Raw genomic sequence first — 19829 nt, 5'->3', positions numbered from 1 at the left:
TAAGAAAAATTTGCTGGAATGATGGGAATATTAAAATGAATGGCTCATCCATACTATGCAATGAGAAGGAAGGGTCTTGGTGTTCTACCTGTTAGAGCATCCTGATTACTTCTAACTGCTTGCCACAACAAGGAGATTGTTTTTGCAGTTTCCCTGCTCTGTTGTGTGCCAGCAAATGAGCTCTGCAACCTCACCCCCACAGACCTTTGGCTTGTCATGCTACGAGCTTTCCCCTGGCTCTTGAAACATGTCAAGGAAATACATTCCAGCTTCTGGGATGCCCAGATTCATCTGCTGACACCCTGATGGGTTTGTTTGGAACTATTGTTTTGAAGAAAATAGGGGGCCCTAGTGCCTATTAGGCTTAATTTTGAGCTGCTTAAAAATGCAAGCCAAGTTAATCTCAGCAAAATAAAGGGGTTATGCTGAAATAGTTGCACACTAAAAAAAAAAAAAGCAGGAAAGCACAAATTACTAGGGTATCCTTAACTCCTGTCTGCTACCAAGGCTTAGAGAGCTGTGGCATGCTGAAGGCAGCTGAGACTGGCGCCACAGAGGCAGCTGTGAGATACAGACCTCCACATCAGACTGGAGTCAGGCTAAAGGGACTTTTTCTGCAGCATCATCTGAGTATGACCATATTATCAACACATATAAAATAATTTGTAAGCACATTCCCCTTACTATTTAATTTTAAGGAAATATAATACCAATTGTGATGAGCCTGTGAATATGTAAACAGAAGTAGTTCTCAGGCCTGTCTGAGGATTATACAAAATTTTGACATAATGATTTCTCACGATACAATGGAGAGGGAACTGAGCTGGAATTTGCCTGTTTTTCCTTGTCCCTGGCACCATGACTTTCGTTGTTGCATTTTTCATAGCCTGATTACAATTTATAAATATGTCAAGGAAACCACTATCATTCAGATGTTGTGTTTCCACAAAGACCACACACTTTAAAATAAACCAACAATTCATATTACTAAGTTGGCACATGGTATCTCTATTTTCCAATGTAACATTGCAAGCTGGGGCCCACTATACTTAGCACTGATCTGTTTAATTTGAATCAGATTAATAAATTTAAAACACTTGAGGTTTAAATTTGTAACTGATTAAAGTAAAATTAAGAGATGGGTGAGCTTTCTCCCAGATGAGAAAAATCCCACTGGAAAACAAAACAAACTATTCCTTAAACTTGCAATTCCAATGTGCAGAATGAACAAGTCATAGCTGATTTTAAGCTGAACGATTGTATCACACATCTCAGAAAGCTGGAATTCAGTATTTGAGTTTGAAAAAAAGGAAAAGAAAAAAGGAACAGACAAATTTCATACTAAAGGGACCTGTTTTGTTCAATGTAAGTTGACTCAAATCTGAATTCCTCCTTAAAGGGCAAAAAAGAAATAAGCATTAACCAAAATTGGTCTTCATCCATGGAAGAAAATCATAATCAATGTATACCTACACTGTGCATCCAGAATATACAGTCAATCACACTATATATATATACCCTGGGAAAAACTTTGAAAGCCATTTCTTCCTTGCTTAGAATAGTTGTTACCAGAACCATTAAAAAACTTCAAGAGCTATAAACTTGGAATTACTGATAGGCTACTAGAAACCTCCATGTCCCCCTACTTTATATATAAAGAAAAAAGACCTGAAAAAATTACCAGTAAAATAAATTATATCCTACTGATAAGGAGATCTAGTTGCAAGAATATAGAGGAAATGAATATTTAAAGAAAGGAAAAATTGGAAAAGCAGCCAAGTCATGTGAGCAATGTACGGTAATTTAAAAACTCAGTGAAATCTCAACAGGCACAATAATTAAGAACAATAAAATGGAATTTTTAATAAGAAGCGCCTGACTAAGGATTAAATACATTTCAAGGTAGAGAGATATGATGAATGACACCAGAGAAAATTTAAAATGCTCACTAGATATTTACATTCTATAAAGAGAATTATAAAATGAGAATACATCTATTTTATGTAATACAAAACATTGTAAAATAGTTTAAAAAGGCCACATCTGCCATGATTAAACATGGGCATAAGTAATCAACAAGTCTAGGCAACTTACTTGCACCCCACAATGCCTAAAATTGCTTAGCTGAAGGGTTCTCCAATTCATTAACATGTATAAATTATTTATATTATAATCAATCATAGAAAACTGGAACTATTCCAATAGATGGGACTACAGCCAAGAAAAAGAAAATTCTGGGGCTGAAAAACCCTGCAACACTCAGTGTCAAAAATTCATCTCAATTTGTTGAAGATCAACACGGAAATGTTGATCAGTGTGCAAAAATTATCTGACAGTCTGCAGATTTTTATTCTGTAACCATTTCTAGCAGGAATAAGAAAACAATAGAACAGCTAACAACATGGGTTAAAGGATGCTCTCATCATGAATGTGTCTAGATGTTGGTTTGGTTTTTTTCTGTTCCTTACTGCTACTCCTTAGGCTGGCAGTCTTTGTAGTCAAATCCTGCTGCTAGGTGGCAAGTACCTCTGACCTCTGATTCTGTGGAAAAGGCTCCTAGAGTTTTCAAAGGCCCTTGAAACTGGCTATTGAAACTTGTGCCAGGGGGTTCATAGATGAACGCAGTCATCTATGCAAACAAACATCTATTCATCACCAGGAGGATGGAAGAACGGTTCAACCCATCGAGATTAAATGAGTGTTTCCAGATTCCTGTGATATCTCTGAGAACAAATGAAAAATCTGAAAATTAATTAAAAGCACAGCTTCACAGCTGAGACCTTGAATGTGGCATTTCATCTGGAGCTAATGTTTATGAGCAGTTACACTCTCCCTACCTTGGCAAAAGGTTATAGATTCACAATTAATAATTGTGCTGCTATTAATCTTTGGATGAAGTGGAACATAGTCATTAAACAGAGACAGCCTTTTACAAGGAGTTGGGTGAAGATGAATACAGAATCCTTTCACTGGATGAAAGGGGGAAATTAGTAAGAAATGTTTTTAAAGGCTTGGTACTATAATGATCCTATTCTGGTCACAAATAAACACTTGAGTCTCCCCCAAAAGTCTGTCTGAGTCAACTGCTCCATAGTCAAGACTGTTCCTTACCCCATCCTTCTGAAGCCATGCCTGCTTTTCAGTTAGATTAGATCAGAGCTCACTGTCATGATTTCAGTTGACCCATCAGCTGCTCAAGCTCTATCCTCTGACATTTGTATGAGCAGCTTGTGAGCTGCAGCACTTTCCTCTTGCTGCCTTTTGAGGCTTGGGGCACAAAGACAGGGGCAGAACTACATGCAGTGTGGAGCATATCCAACAGAATAGTCCATCTGGGATTTTAGGTCTTCCCTTACACTGCTCTTGGCCCAGAGCCAAGGCAGCCTCAAGAAACTGTCTCAGTTCCCATTACCAAGGTGCTCAGTGAAGACCACTTTCCCAGAGACCCTCTATCTAGATTATATCCTTTTGCTATAATTTCCCATTTTCTGCCACTACCTAAAACAGAGGCATCACCCTCACCCATAGTTTGCTCTGGAAGTCCATGGAACAGCTAAGGGCTGACACTACTGCCAGCATAAAAATCCAGGTTTGATACCAAAGGTCCTCCTGACAGCTCTTAAACCCAATCCTTCCTGGCATGTTCTTTTTCTCACCTCTAAAGTAATCTTCCTGAGTATCATCTTCATGGAGCCTTCAGAGACGTAATGGGCTAGAAAGAACAAATTTTCTACTTCAACTTTGACCTAAGTATAACTCCCAGATTCTCAAGTGTCTCTAAGGTTTTCTGAGTCAATTTTACAGGTCCTATTAGAATCATGTCTTTTGTGCAGTGTGAGGAGGTAGCAATTTTATACACTTTTTATACAATTGCATGATGTGGGAAAAATACACTGGCTTCTTTAAATGACCTATGTATGAGTGAGAAAATAAAACTGGCAAGTGGCTAAATTTAGCCATCCATAAACTTGTAATTTGGCTACATCTTTGGAACCATCTAAGTGAAACAAGAACCTAATCAGGTGATGCACACCTACCAAACTTAATGGGGAGCAACCAAGCACAAGCAAGTCCATTAAATAGAGCAATGGGAAATGAAGTTAAAAATATTTATCAATCACTTTCTGGAAGATCACAGAGTAATGGAAAATTTTCATGAGTTTGACAGGCATTGCTTTTCCAAAGGCAATTTATTACCTAGGAATGTGCGCTTTCACTGAAGAAATCATTCTTGCTTTTTAATGACTTTAGCATTAGGCACAGAATTTTGATATCAGTATATTTACTACACTGCCAAAGATAGGATCTTCAGATTCCTGACACTTTAATAGCTTCCACGCTTCAGAGCCTAGAAAATTCTAATGTTCCCTGATAGTACCAGGAGAAAATCTTTTACCATCATGTGTAAAATGTCTTAGTCGTTCCCCAGTGAATATCACAAGTTATCCAAGAAATATTTAATGAGAAAATGATTGAGGAACCTACATCAAGGCCACTAGAAATGAAATTTTTGTTTTGATTGATTTTTGTTGGGTAATACAAATCAGCCTCTAGTCTATGATAGGCATGTTTTATTGACTCCCCCACTCTTGAAGCAGCTTGACAGGAATTATGAGAACAATGTAATTGTGGCTACAGCATTATCATCTCTTCAGAGGAAGCCTATATCTTTGTGTGCATGCCTTATCTGTGTTGCCTGGGCTGTAACCATTTCTCACTGCAATGGTTAATTTGATAACAGTTGGTAAGGATTACAATATGCCTCTATAGAGGATTCAAGTAAATTATCCTTCCCAATCCTTCCATGGATAGATTATAACACTTCAACAAGCTGGTTTTCCACACTTTAACAGAAGGGCTTTTTCTTCTCCTATTTCAAAAAGCTTGTAAGCTGAAACAAGTGCTTCTGCTTTTACATCCTTATTCCTTGGCATGCACTTGTAGGCAGCTAGTAGTTATTAGGCTGCATTGTGCAATTTAGAACTTTAAAAAGACAGAACTAACACAAGAGTAAGGGTGTATAATTTCTGATCTCATTTGTTAATATATAATGGAAAAGTATGATGAAATTGATAGAAATTATCCTCAACTTCATTGTTAGAAGCAAACAATCATTGCATACTGAGGGATGAAATACAAGGTGCATCAAGTCAAGTAGTATGCACACATTTTGCAAGGCCAGAGAAAATCATGTTTTCTGTGAAGAAGAAATTGATTATTTTTACTGACTGACCATCTAATAAGATTCAACTTTCACTTGCATATAGTCACACAATGACCCAAAGTTTTTTAATTCCTATCCTGGCTGGACTCTGTCAGTCATAGTAGTAAGTGGAAGAAAATGAGAAGGAAAAAGGCAAGTTGGAAACAACAGAAAGCTGGTCAGTAAATCATAAATCAGTTCTCTGAGGAAATCTGGATAAACACAGTTAATTTCTTAAATATGTTCCTGACACCTGCACATAAATCATCCTAATGGGAGAGAACAAAAGGGAAAATATCTGTTGTTAAGGACCCACAATTCACGTACTGCGTATCTTGTGAGATTTTAGTTTGATTCTGTGGAGAAAGCACACACTAACTGCTAGAGAGCATCTCTCAGCTGGGTTTCAGCTGACAGGAGTTCAGTTCATGTGCTGTCACAGCACTTGGCAAGGGAAAGCAAAGTTTGGTAGGAAGGGATGATAAAGTCATTCACCTCAAAGAGGTGATCAGGAACACCTGATTCAAACTAAATGTGGATGTTGAATGTGTTGCTGTATAGGGACACAACGTACAATGTAGCAGAACAAGGATGATGGTGCATTTAGTCAGCCACGTCCATCATGACCGTGATTTCTGCAATGATGGTGACAGTAGTGTCTGTCCTGCATGTTTTATCTTTGCTTCCAGTCTCCTGGCACATGGGCATTAGCACTGCACAGCCTTTCTCTTCCAAGAAAGTGGAGCAGGGGATGCACCAAATTCTCACCTCTTTTTTCTGCTTTTCTATCAAATGCCCACGCTGGATTTGTGTAGGCATAGCACAGCTGCTGGCTGGGAGAGCCAGCCAAGCTCTTGAAGGGAGCTGCCATCTGCAAGGAAGTCTTGTACTTGAAGAGTACAAGAAAAAAAATTAACCAGCTTCTAACCACTTCTACAGAAGTGGGCAGAGATTCCTCCTCTCACTAAGATCCTTTCTCTTCTTGGGCCCCCCAGACCCCAGCTAGCCCAGCAAAACACTCATTAGAACATCAGAGCATCATGATGCTCTGTGGTGTTGGAGCCTGTGTCACTGTCACAGCAGATTCCTCTGGCACTGTCCATCACTAGGAACACTCAATCTTCTCATAGCAAGACTTGGACACTTCCTGAGAAAAAAAATACAAAACGATTTGGCTTCTATTGAGCAAGGTGACTTTCTTTCCTAGAAGAGGAACATTTTTTAACCTGGGCTAATCTGAAGCAAGTATGATATTTATCTAAGTTAAATTAAAAACTACCTGAGTTAGTCAGTATAGCTGGTGCCTGCAGAGCACTTTCTCTAAAGCATTTAAGTAACAAGGAGGTAGCAACAAATCTCAGGGAGGTAAAATTTAATGCAGAATAATTTAAAATCCATTATGATTTTTCCTTGCTGTGCATACCTTCATCTGAGGAGGAGGTGAGAGGAGGGCTTGAAAGAGGAGGGCTAAAAGCCATTTTATTAGCAACAAGAGCCTTCTTATGCACACCTTTCTCTCTGAGCTTTTCTCATGCTCATAAGATGCCACATATACACAAGTCTTACCCAGACTTCTTACAAAGTTCATCCTGGAACAGCATTCCCTGAATTTTCACTCTGATGAACCTGCTTTCTCCTCCTTTTAAAGACTCTGAGTCTGGAGTAACTGAAGTGTCTACCCTGGTTTTAGTTATACCCTTTTGAGATAGAGGCCAAAGAAGTCAAGGAATTACAAATTTTCAGGGTAGGCAGTGAACTCTGGGTTTTTGAATGACAACCCATGTAGTGAAAAATGTAGAGAGAAAAAAAAAAGGTACAGTAAACAGAAAATAGCTGTCAAAAATATATGTTTCCCAAATATCACTGTTATACTTCCCAATTTTCCTCACCCAGGTTATGATTGTTTCCATCAGCAATAGATACTATAAATAGCTAAACACATGTGCAAATTTCCATGGGAACAAAATGCAATCATCTGTTCAGCATAGCCACCTGGTTGAAAATGGCAGCTATGTTTGAAAGTAGCAGTTCTATTATATTCAATTCTATGCCTACAATAAGCAGACATACTGAGCATTACAGCTAATGTTGTTTTTTCATAGTTTAAAAGGTACTACCTCACCCACTTACCACATAAGTTTACAGTTCACTGATCTTGATGCAGATATAAAAGCTGTAACTGATCATCTACTTAATAAAATTAATGAAATTACTGTCATATCAAGATTGACACTGCTTTAGCTTTAAAAGCTAATGTGAAACCCCATATATGAACTCTGTACATTCATTTTGTTTTTCTATACAATGAAAAAAAATATCTGTCTGAAGGTGTTTGGAAAGAAGAATCTCCAGGATTACAGTTTTCTAGAAAGGCTCTGCACAAACCAATCTGGAAGCTGAAAGCCCTTTCCCCACCTTTCTTCCAAAAAGTAGATGCCATATGGAGGCATGAGAGCACCAGCTCCCTATGCACAGCCGTCACAATATTCTTTCCCAGTATCTTTTCCTGTTAACTGGAATACTACATCTAGGCATGGGAAAGTAGCTGGCTTAATCTCCCTGCACATTCCTGCCCTCTTTGCTTATAAAAGCAAAAAGGTTATAAATAATGATAGGGAGTGTCACACGGACACCTGTGGGGCTAAGACCTCAGATTATTTCACAGATTCCCAAACAGCTGCCTAAAATATTCCTTCTGTCCTCCATTTCTTTTTCTTACTCATTCCCCTAGAAATTTGCACAGAAGAAACCATCTAGTAGAGCTCTGGATCTTAAGAAACAAGAAGCAGTACAACATTTCCTTAAGTAGATCAATCTATAAACAAAAGATTTTCTTTTCTGGTTGGGAAAGCACATGGAGAAAGCTTCTTTATTGGGTAAGTGCAGAAGGAAAAATAGCACTGAATATGCCATTCACAAATAGCATACTTGGTGTATTACAATGGTGATGTTGCTAAGGACAAAAAATGTTCAGTGAAATCTATCTAAGACAGCTGATACTGTCCATACACTTTAAACCTAATAGATTCTCCCTTGCAAGAGGGTGCTTTGCAGCTGTATTTCATCCATCTTCCCTGAGACCCTGCAGAGATCTCTGTAGCAACCTGTTCTCAGTGGCCACAGTGTGCCCCAGTACTCACTGTCCAGCTTGACTTGGGTTGAGGCTGGGAGCAGAGCACAAAACCACAATTAATCTTTGCAAACTGTACAAAAGGGGTTGTTGAATCAGTTCTTCAGAGCCGTGAAAGAAATTTGATCTGCCTGAGGAAATCTGCTGCAGAAAGCAGATTTCATAGGAGAGAGTCACACTCAGACAGACATATTTCTCTGAACTGGAGAGCATCTGGCATACCATCAAGCTACACTTACATTACTAATGAGCTAAACGAAAGTTTTAAGTGGCCCATATGTGCCTTTTGTAAAGACCAGGAATGTGACGACTGAAGACAAGTCACAAGATGTTTAACTACTGCAAAACCAAAGCTGTCCAGACAGATGCTCAAACTGTAGCTAGAACCAGAGGAAAAGAGAAATACTTAAAGCACAGAGACTCTTCAAATCAAAATTATGAGCATGATGGAGAACTTGGCCTGTTAATGTAAAGACAGAAAAATAATTATTGCATTGCAGACTGCAGTACTTAAAGGAGAGGAAGAAGGCTGAGTAACTGAGATTTTTGTCATTATATTATGCCCATGCTTTAAATTTTGCCTATCTCTAAGGCCAAATGTAACTCTGCTTATCCACTACCACATAATGTTGCCTATGGTACAAATATTGGACAGTTTCATTTCAATAACTAAGTCTGGATTGTGGTTTAACCCCAGCCGACAACTAGGCCTCACACAGCCGCTTGCTCACTTGCCTTCAGTAGGATGTCCAGAGAATGGGAAAAAATAAAAGTTAAAATGTAAAGGATTGAGAGAAAGAGTTTAGGAGGTAAAGCAAAAGCCCTACATGCAATGAAAGCAAGCCAAGGAGTTTGCTCACCACTTTCCATAGGCAGGCAGTTGTTCAGGCATCTCCAGGAAAGCTGGGCTCCGTCAGAAGGATGGATCAGATAACTTAGGAAAACAAGCAGCAGCGTCCCACCTTCCTCTTTCTTCCCCCAGCTTTATATGTAGAGCATGATGCCATATGGTATGTGACATCCCGAGGTCAGCCATCCTGGCTCTGTCCCCTCACAGATCCTTGTGCTCCCCAGCCCAGCTGCTGATGGGGAGGTGAGAGAAACAGAAAAGGCCTTGACGCTGTGCAAGTGCTTCTCAGTAATCATGAAAATTTCTCACTGTTATCAGCACAGATCCAAAACACAGAACCACAGGAGCTACCAGGAAGAAAATGAACTGTATCCCAGCCAAAATCTACACAGACTGCAGTCCTCTGAGTCTTTTACATAGCAGAACTGATGCTTATGCTACTTTTTAGAAATGGAGAGATGGCACAGCATTTGGGCAGCTCTAGAGTTCTTAGCAATTCTGCATCTCTCTCAGATCCTGAGGAACAAATAACTCTGGATTTCTTTTCTCATTTTTCACAAAAACCTTAACACCCTTCTATTTTTTCTGGTGTCTTTCACAATTACTTCCACTGCCTTTTAAAAAATAGCCACAAGACCAGGTGGACTGTGAATTAGGAAGAGTCTGGCTCAAGGAAAGTCAGTGTACCACATGAAGTAAGAAGAAAGCCTGATATCAGTTCAATTAACATCAATAATAATAATAATAAAAAAACCACACTCCAATTAAAATAATTTGCAACTAGATGTTGCCATGCTAAACACAGGGAAAACAACTGAAAAACGGTGTGGGTAATGTGTTCCAGGATATTACCAAAGGAGTGAAAGAATATTTCCTCAATGCTTACATTATTTTAAATACAACACAATTCTTAAAACAAAGTTTTGAGTGGAAAGAATCTCTGTCTGTAGCCCGTATTTGTATTTATGCTGTATTTAGGAGAATAACTCAAAGCTGGCTCTTAATTTGAAGATATCCCACCCTTGCTTTTGTTGATTTGTGTTCATTTTGCCACGGGTTAATAACAGCTAAATAAATATAATCATAAAAATTCCCTGTCTAATACTTAATTTTGAGCTTGTCTCATTGAGTTTCCATCTATTAGTTCTTGTTGTGTATTTCTCTGCTAATTTAGAAGCACTTTTGTATTCATTTGTTCTTCCCATGAAACATTTATATACAAATCAAGTAATTTCTCCATCTGTTCTAGTATAAAGAACAACTTGATCCGCAAGTATCTCATTATATGGCTTTTTCTCTTCCTCTTTAGTAATTGCTTTCTTCACTCTGCAATTTTTAATATCCTTTTAAAAAGTATGAAATGAAAAAATTTCCAGGTTCTTACTTGTACTCACACATACAATTATGTTACTGCGTACTCGCACATAAAATTATGTTACTGCTTCCATACATTCTTTCCCTGCTCCAAAGCACATGCCACCTCTCTTGTCATTGTAGGGACTGTCACACTGGTCCAATGCCCCCTCTAATCTCTTTTTCAGAGTCACTACTTTTCTTTCCCCCTATTTTTTAATGTTGGTCTATGTTTCTAGACACATTATTTGATTTCTTCTCATATTAAAATGCATTTCATTTAAATGAACTCTGTTGTTTAGTATTCTTGATCTCTCTGAAGAACTGCTTCTACAGTCTGGCAGAGCACATCTTCAATACACTTGCAAATGTTAGGAGCAGGAATTGAACGTTGACTGCTGAATATGTTAAATAGTGAATTCAGAAGAGTATCTTCCTTCACTAACTTCTCACAAAATTGTATTTTTCAAAACCTTTCAATTATTTTTTATGTAATATTTCCTTCATTGAAAATAGAAAGGAACTTTCCTGCTCCCATGGCAAGACTGGAGGAGACAATTTAGCTGTGTCTCTTTACTTTCCTTTGTGGTGTTATATGCACTGTTCTTACTGGGGACTATGCAGACATTTTCCTCTAAGGAAATCTCTCCTCTTGTGCCAAAAGTGGGATATGGGTAAAGCTCAGTGTCAGTCCTTCTCTTCTCCCATGCAGCAGCATGGGCTTGTGGCATCTCATCGGGTGTCCAAGGTCCACCTGCCTCCAAGTGTAATGACAGGGCTTCACAGTCCCACTCAGTTATTTCTTTGTGGTCTAAGCCAGATTCCTAGAAACTGTCCTTGCTTTACCTAGTTTGTGTAGCTGAAGAGGAAAGAACTGGGGATGTATAAGAAGACCATATGGCCATCCTGGTCATCAAAGGCAGAACCATGCTCTACCTTTCTGAGAGTGTATACATCCTCCCAGGGCAGACCCACACCAGCACTAGCACGGATCATTGTGGACTGCCATGAAACTACCACCCACGGAGCTCTACTACAAAAGAAAACATCTACACACACTGTGCCCAAGGCCTGCTGTATCCAACAGCCAAAATTGCTGCCTAATCACAGCTGAACAGCTGTGAAAATAAACCTGATCAGTTGCAACTTCATCTGTGTAGAAAGCAGTCTTAAACCAGGCTCAGGTCTGTCTTTCACTGGGATCTTCCAAGAACGTCAAGTGCAAACACGTTGAAAGGTTCTCCCTAATTTTCAGAGCCAAATCTTAGTGATCCCATCCAGCCTGTCACCAGCATATGACAAATACCAGGAATGGGACGGATGCCTTTCCTGCCAGCAGCCTCCTGCTCCCAGGTCATTCTCAGAGGGCTGTTAGTGCCAGTGAAAATTAATGGAGTTACAGCCATACCTAATCCATCAGTCTTGGATATCATAAGCTGTACCTAGGAATCCTCCACCTGAGCTACAAGAACAAACCAAACTCATGTAAATGTACACAGCTGCTTTTTAATAAATGGGTATACCCATGAGAGGGAGATTCTAGCAAGCTCCCAGAACAGCCCTATCTCTGGATTTGGGAAACATGCTCAGTCCCCAGTTTTTTAAGCACTTGCTTTATTAACTGTCAGCTATCCAATTGGTTTTGTACAACATGAGGTTAAACACCATGATAATGGTATAGCCACACGTGTTAAATTGCATACATATACACAATGGTATATACATATACACGTATGTTTAAGGGAATAGCTACACAAACACACTTCTGGCACCAAAGCTGGATCAAGAAGTTCCTCTGCTACTTGATTGAGGTTTTGCTTCAGCATTTCTTCACTATATCTGTGTGACTCTCTGAGGTTCTGTGCTCTTGGTGAGACTGTTGAAGTTACCAAAGTGAAAAACAATCCAGAAAAACTCCCTACATTGCAGTCTCTTCCTCTCCAGGAAGGAAAAATGTATCTGGAGGTCAGACAGAATACAAGAACTATGAATTTGTAAAAGCTTGTCTGAGTATTAAAAAGAAGAGAGTATCTTCTGATACTTGAACTGACTTTGCCACCCTCACCAAGAGCTCACACTTGTGACTGCTCATAGAGAAATGTGTGTCAACAGAAGAAACCCTTCACCCACCTTTGTTAAAGAACTCAGAAGCCCTGCCAGAAACAGCATAAAAGACATAATGCATTCAAACTGTAACAAAGCTGCAAGTTAACATTGAAGGCAATTCAGTTTGAGATTTAGCTTAAGGTTTTCTCAGCAAAAAGGGAGACAATTGTAGTTACAGGATGGCAGCATAACTGAATTATTAGGGCAACACTCTGGATGAGAGGAGAGCTCCCAAACTGTTCCTGCAGACACCACTGGCTCTGCTGACACAAGGCAACCAGGAACAACAGACATTGAAACCACTGAGTGTGGTGTGGCTTGGCTTCACCACACTAGAACTTGAAAAGTCTCTTTCAGAAGACAAACAGCTGTAACCCAAGAAAAAGTAGGGAAAGTGAATGGAATTAACAATCCTTGAATTCAGAATAAATCTGCAGGTAGTTTTCATTCTGTTTACAGCAAGACAAGGATAAAGTTGTTGCCAACTCTTTTCATTTCATGCAGTCTCATAATTCCCTGTTTCATTCATCAAGTAAGGTCAAATATGTGTGACCCCACTGCTCTGCAACTTGCTGGAAATTTGTGTAATATTCATCCCAAATTAATTAACAACTGATTTATCCTCACAACAACACTGCCCTTTTAAAAAGATGTCTCTTTTCCCACATTACACCAAGTATTCCAGGAAATGTCTTGTTGTAGTCATTATTTTGCTTGATAAAAAAGTCAACCTGTTTAATTTTTCATTTGAAAAGAAAATGCATTTCCACATAACTTTTCCAATAGTCTGTCCTCTCCTGCTGTAATTAGAGTTCAGCTTTTTTGGGCCTGGATGACTAGCACTGCACACAGTGCTTCAGACATTATTTCACTGTTGCCCTAGAGAAGAAGTAAATTCTAAATATTAATTTAGATGTATGCATTTAATTATCACTTTTATTATGTTCAACACCAAACTTAAAACTTATCAAGGTTGTTCTTACAGCTCATACCTCACTATTTTGGCACAAATCTGGTAAAATTATGACTTGATAATATTTTCCCTCATGCTATGTTCTGTGGCAATATGATCTGAATTGAAGACAAATGAAAATATTTTTCTCTACACATTGTTATGTCAGGATTAAATAATTCATATAACATGTCTTAAATAGTATAATCAACAAAGATATAATACGTTTTTTAGTCTCAATAATATTTTCTAATAATCCTAGTCAACATTATCTGTAGGCTATAAAGATTTTTTCTGTTTTCCAGAAACTGAAATCTATGCTAAAAACCATAGAGGTTGTGGAATGTACCCTTTAGCAATCTTTAAAGTGTACTTAATTTTATCTCTAAACTTAACCATTACTTTTCAAAAATTTTACTCGGCTCTCCAATTTCTGATGCTTTTTTTTCTTCATTAAAGTGATAAAATGAGTCAACTGTTTCTATTCTAAATTTTTTAAGTAGCCCCAGCATGGTACTACATGTTATGCAAAGCTTAGGTGCCAGAGTGTGTTTATTTATCTGTTTTGTTTCTTGACAGTTATGAATGTAAACTGCACCTGTCATCTGAACAAAATCTCAAAGACTCCGCAGTGGAACAGGGCTTTGATATGAGGAGTACAGTGGAGGTGTGTGTTTGCTGATTTTTCTTCTGTTTTGTTGTGGGTTTTTTTTTTACAGTAAGACCTCATATGGCACAGAATGGCTTTATATGGCACATGAATGTGTACCTTCAGCTCAAGTAGTAACTTGTGAAAAAGCAGGTCCCAGCTGAAAAAAGAAGGAAAGTGCTATTCTGATTTGTGTCACTATGAATCTAGAATGACTACTGAAGAAGTACATGGATATAAAAAAAACCAGCTACTTGTTTAGAGGGACATTCATTCCATTCCTGTGTGACTCAATGGTCACCATGTGAAATTTAAGATGCTGGATCTCAGGGCTGCCATTTTAAGATTGTCAGAGCAACTTTTGTCCACAAACTAATATTTTGCAAGTATTAGTTGTCAAAATACATGTGTGTAAAGATTATTACCCCATCACCATGTACAGGTTTTTCTCCCCCAAACAGAGGAAATGGAAGCAGCCTACAGACAAGAAATGTAGGAAGAGTCTTGGAGTCTTGTCTACCATAGAAACACCTCTTCAGAATAAAAGGCATCATATTGCATATAGCTAAACAAAATTATAGCATAAGCTACTTTCTTAACTTCAAAGTCTCAGCAATTGTCTGAAGGACAGTTGGGCCACTTAAATTGCTTCTAGGAACAGATATCTTTAGTCACCTAAATCAGGAAAAGAGAAATAAAAAGGTATTTCTTACAAGCTGTTCTGTGAGGATATATTTGCATTCATCTTGCTTACAGCTCTAAGTGCATTCACTTATACAATATAGTTGAGTACGACTTGGCAGCTAAAAAAAAAACCTCATAAACAATTAATATCACAACTTAAAAAAAATTTTGTAGTTGTTGCTTCTCCCATCTTCTTGAACCAGTTCTAGCCTGCTGAAAAGGCAGCAAGGACACTCTTTCATGGTGGTCTACCTAAACAAGAAACTAAAATTCAGCTCTGTGACCATTCTAAATAAGAAAAATCTACAGCTTTTGTTTGTTTGCTGGTTTGGGTTTTGTTTTTTAGTTAGTTTGGGTTTTTTTAACCACAGCATCAAAATGAATGTAGAATAGCAGGGACTTGTTTCTTCATGCCTAATGTTATTTACTAACTTTGTCGCATTTCAATATGTACATACTTTGCATGAAACAGAGGTCCAGACAACAGGACTGGACTTATGCACAGGCTTTCTTTCCTATGTATGAGATGGCTCTGTTTAGAGTACCTGAACTACAAAAGTCAGTTTATACTCCTGTCTTGCTTTGCAGATGGCTTGAAGCTTTAGGGCCCAATTTTGGTGGCCTTCCAGACATGCACCTCTCACAAGTTAAAGCAGAGTTTGATATTAGAATTGAGATAAAATGTTGGACTTCTGCCTAGCTTATTACACTTCAAAGAGTAGCACTTCAGCTAAGGGAGCAGAGAAAATATTCCTACTTCAAACAAAAATGACAGTAGTCATCTTCTGTTTAGTGGACTAGAACTTTCACATCATTACAAGAAAATTTGAGCTACTGTTAATAAAAAGGAAATCGCACCACTGTATACCCAAATATCTTAAGTTTCTAACATGCTTAGAGAATGTCATCAGCAGTAGGCAAACACAAATACAATATTGCTTCCAAATAATAAGTGTAGTTACCATACTGTGTACTTATGTACACAGGTATGTAAACATATGTGTATTTGAAAGAAAGCTTTATAAAAGACACATTAAAAAGTTACACCCCTCCCCTACTTGTAAGCAGGACAAAGATTGTTTAAACTGCTCCTTGTGCCATCAATCGTGGATGAAGAGCAGGAATGCTGCTGACAGCAGTTGCTATTCTTTGGATTCACCAGATACATGCCTTGCATTCCTGTGGCAGCTGACACCACAATTAGTCCTTGTATGGCTAAAAGGGGGTGGGGAAGGAGGGAGTTCTTCTGGAGAATAGGTTTCCATGGACAAGCCTAGTTTTTTCTATGGAAGTACTGTCTGCAGTCAGAATCATGAAGCCTTTATACTCTAATGCCATTCATGCATATCCTGTGCCTTTTAGTAAAGATTTCTGAGAGGGGAAAACTAAATGATCTTCAACTGTGTTTTCTGGAACTTCCTGCCAGTAAAAATGGGGGGAGGTGTGGGGGAACAAGTTTTCTCCTACATGAATGAAATGTCTACTGAAATTTGGGAAAGTTTTGCCTAGTAAGATTTTTGGCTTTCTTTTTGCACTTTCCTTCTCTGTAAATTATTTTTGGCTAAGGATAGTAGAGAAAACTTGAGAGTTTATTAAATGCTTGATTTTTGTAAAAAAGGTCTACATGGCAGAAGAATTTTGTAAATGAACAACTGGTGTAAGAAAAGTAAAAGAGATTGACATGTTTTTACTCTTAAAAAAATCCAGTCCAGTGGTCACAACAGTTTCATAATCTTCAATATCCATAAACAATTAAGGGTTCTGCCTGGTCTCCAGTGCAAAGTTTTGAAAATATGCCCATAACCAAAGTGTTTTATAGACTTTAAATAAGGATTTAAACACACACATATACATGTAGACAAATCTCAATCTAGTGACTATTAACCTAACTTCAGATATTTCTATTGCATCATGATGAATGGACAATTTGTGCTTAGCGGTCAACATATTTTCCATTCATTAGACTTTGACCAGAAATAGGTGATGCAGAGCTGCCAAGACTGATATTTCCTCTGCAGGCTACACAATTTTTGTCCTTTTCAGAAGCCAAAAGGGAAGGCAGTGAAATCTGTTGGTTTCCCTCCAGGTCAAAACTCAAAATGCATTGGGAATTTAATGATTTGTGTGCATTACGGAACAGCTTTGTTGCAGAAATGTTTTAAATAAAAGTCATGTTCTACTTCCCTGACTTAACTCATAACTTGATTATCCAAACCCAGATTTTGCAGGGGCTTTCATATGGCATTCCAAACAAATATTTCACTCCTTTTCCTCTTACACCCATATTTCTTGTGCTATCTTATTCAAGTCTGATGTGTGCTATGACAACAGTCAGAGGGTACCTTTCTGTCCAAGAAAAGAAACCATTTCAGTAGAATCCTTATCTTTCTTCACAAACCCAGACCCTGATATCTCTAACTTTGTGAATAATTACACACAGCTATTAAATAATTTGATCCTCTGTTTTTTATGTTTCATGTTTTAAAGGCTGGAGGATAAACTAGGACAAAACCAACATGTATTTCCCTTTCTTCTCATTTATACCCTTCCTACTGACCATGAAATGAAAGAGAATCATGTCTGAAATATAACATGCAAGTTTTATTACTTCTCATGTGAATTCTTATTTGATATATGATATTTATATCTCAGGCTCTCCTTAAGAGAGTATGCTTATCTGTACACCACTCAAATACAGAAATACCCAGTAAAAACTAGATTTTGCGCACTTTCCCTCCCCCCTTCAATATTTATATACAAAACAAGTTTTACTATAGAATCAGTATGACCAAATGGCAGAGCTGCAGGTTACATGTGAGCAATTTAGCATCAGTTTGGAGTTGCACTGCACTGTCAGTGTTTTCTTTCAGGGACTGTCTTCCACTAAGATTTCCTTCTACCTGAGCATCTCAAAGTGTTGCACAAGGATAAAGTCAGTCAGTGCACTCTTCCTCCTTCATTTAAACTTGCTGTTCATTGAAAGAAGGTTCAAAGAGCTGTCTAAGTATGATGAAAAGACTTTTCAGAAACTGTGCACAGGTGTAGAACTTTCAGAGCACAATGACCTTCTCAGCAAACCTGTGGCCGACCTAGATTCCTCCACATTCCCCTGCTCCAGCAGTGACTCAGCCTGGATAAGCAGTTTCCACAGACAGGACAGCAGAATTGGTATGAATGTTACCTGAGGAAGAAAGCACTTTGTGGCTGAAGCCACGGATCAACCCCGGGCAGGCTGATGCCGGGGGATCAGAGCTCACTAGAGGGAGCACACACTCCGCTGCCTCCGGGCAACAGCACCGCCACCTGCTCAAGGAGCCCGTCTTGCATTTTCAAGTGTCCTCAACTGCTGAAAGCAAAATGAAAATAATAAATAATCCTAATGAATAGAGATAACAATCACCATTTCAATTTCCTTGGGAGGGTTTACCTTCAAAGAAATTTGGGTTTAGAACCAAACTTCATTGTTCTGCTGGGAAAAATACAATGCTAATAAAAAGATGAACTTGTTAATGAATAAATCCCATCTTGCTTTCCAGAGATACAAAGGAAGTTTTTCCAACCCTTTCTATTTTCAACATTTGCACTGGGATAATAAAATAATCTCATTACCATATGATCTGAGGAAAAAAAGAGAAACAAGGGAATCTTGACAGAATGTAAAATGAAGATTTGATTCTCCCCTGTCTTTCAACAGTGTGTTTTCCTAATCCTGCTTTGCTCAGCATTTCTGGTGTAAACAATTGCATCGCCAAATGATTCAATACTTTTGCCAGTTTCTGCTGAGCAGCAGCAGCTCTTCTGGAAACAACAGCTGCAAGTTCAGGCTAAAGTCATGAAAGAGGAGATTGTGCTATGGAACAGCCATTTTCTGCTGTTCCTTGTATCCATCTTTCCAAAACAAACCAGTGATGGGTTTTCAGGTGTTTTTTTTTCAGAGATATGCTCAAATATGTTGTTGATTTGTTTAAAACCCAAAGAGCTAGTGCATTCAGGTCAATATCTTTTCAGCTATGAACTTTGCATAATTACCACACAAGTCACCTCAGCTTTATGGTGATGGTCATTTTCTGTGGTGTAATACAGATCTTTGAAAGGTGAGATGCACATCAATTCTTTTAGAATGCATATTTGCACATCCACTCTCTCAATTTTCTCCATCAGGCTCCAGATGCTCTGGATAGATCCTTTGCTTACCCTGCCTGCACCTGAAACAACTATTGCATATACCAGTCTCTGCTTCTGGTTTCCTCCTACCCTCTTCTCTTCAGCTCTTCACACTCTCCCTCTGTTTTTTTCTTTATAAATAGTTTTGCAAGAAAACTGCAAATGTTCTTCTAGGCCATTCTGCAATTACAATCAATTCCAATCCCCCCTGGTGAAATTACTCTTGATTCTCCCCTCGCTCTGCATTCTTCACAGGCTGTTTGCTTTTGTTACCTGTTTCACTGGCACTGGTCTTCAGGCACTCCTGCATGAAGGAACTTCCCTCCTAATCCTTATGTCACATGTATCCCACTCTGAATTCAAAGCAGTCTGAAGAGAGGTCTCCTCAGGAGAAAGGCCAGTCACACTTAGACAACCTTGCAAGCAGATACACAGAAAGAATTACTGACCATTTCAGAAATGTCAGGAGGTTAATAGCAATCAGCTCTATTTATGGAGGCATGTAAGAAAACAACACATATTTTGAATCTGTGTTGCTGGGAAAGAAGGGAGAGAAGAAGAAAAGACTGCATAGGACTAAAACTTATCCCTTTGTCCTAAAGGGCCATAGAGAAATACCAAGGCAGTCACTGCAGCCTGCAAATCCCAGTAACTTGGCAGTGTAAAACGAATGTTGCCAAAGAGACAACCTTTATAAGAAACTACTGTAGCCCTCTCTAGTGGAGTGCATCATTCCAG

General features: G+C 38.5%; 1 long non-coding RNA gene across 1 annotated transcript in view; it reads right to left on the bottom strand.

Moving 5' to 3' along the window:
• The window catches only part of LOC113459972 (uncharacterized), a 93743-nt gene extending 84161 nt beyond the window's left edge, over window positions 1-9582 (bottom strand). The window contains exon 1 of the long non-coding RNA XR_003381575.2: window positions 9194-9582. This is a non-coding gene — a long non-coding RNA (uncharacterized LOC113459972). The remainder of the gene's footprint in view (window positions 1-9193) is intronic.
• Between the last annotated feature and the right edge of the window lie 10247 nt (window positions 9583-19829).

The sequence above is a fragment of the Zonotrichia albicollis genome, chromosome 2, assembly GCF_047830755.1.
Source record: "Zonotrichia albicollis isolate bZonAlb1 chromosome 2, bZonAlb1.hap1, whole genome shotgun sequence".
NCBI lineage: Eukaryota > Metazoa > Chordata > Aves > Passeriformes > Passerellidae > Zonotrichia > Zonotrichia albicollis.
This window is presented reverse-complemented; position numbering and strand designations above follow the sequence as displayed.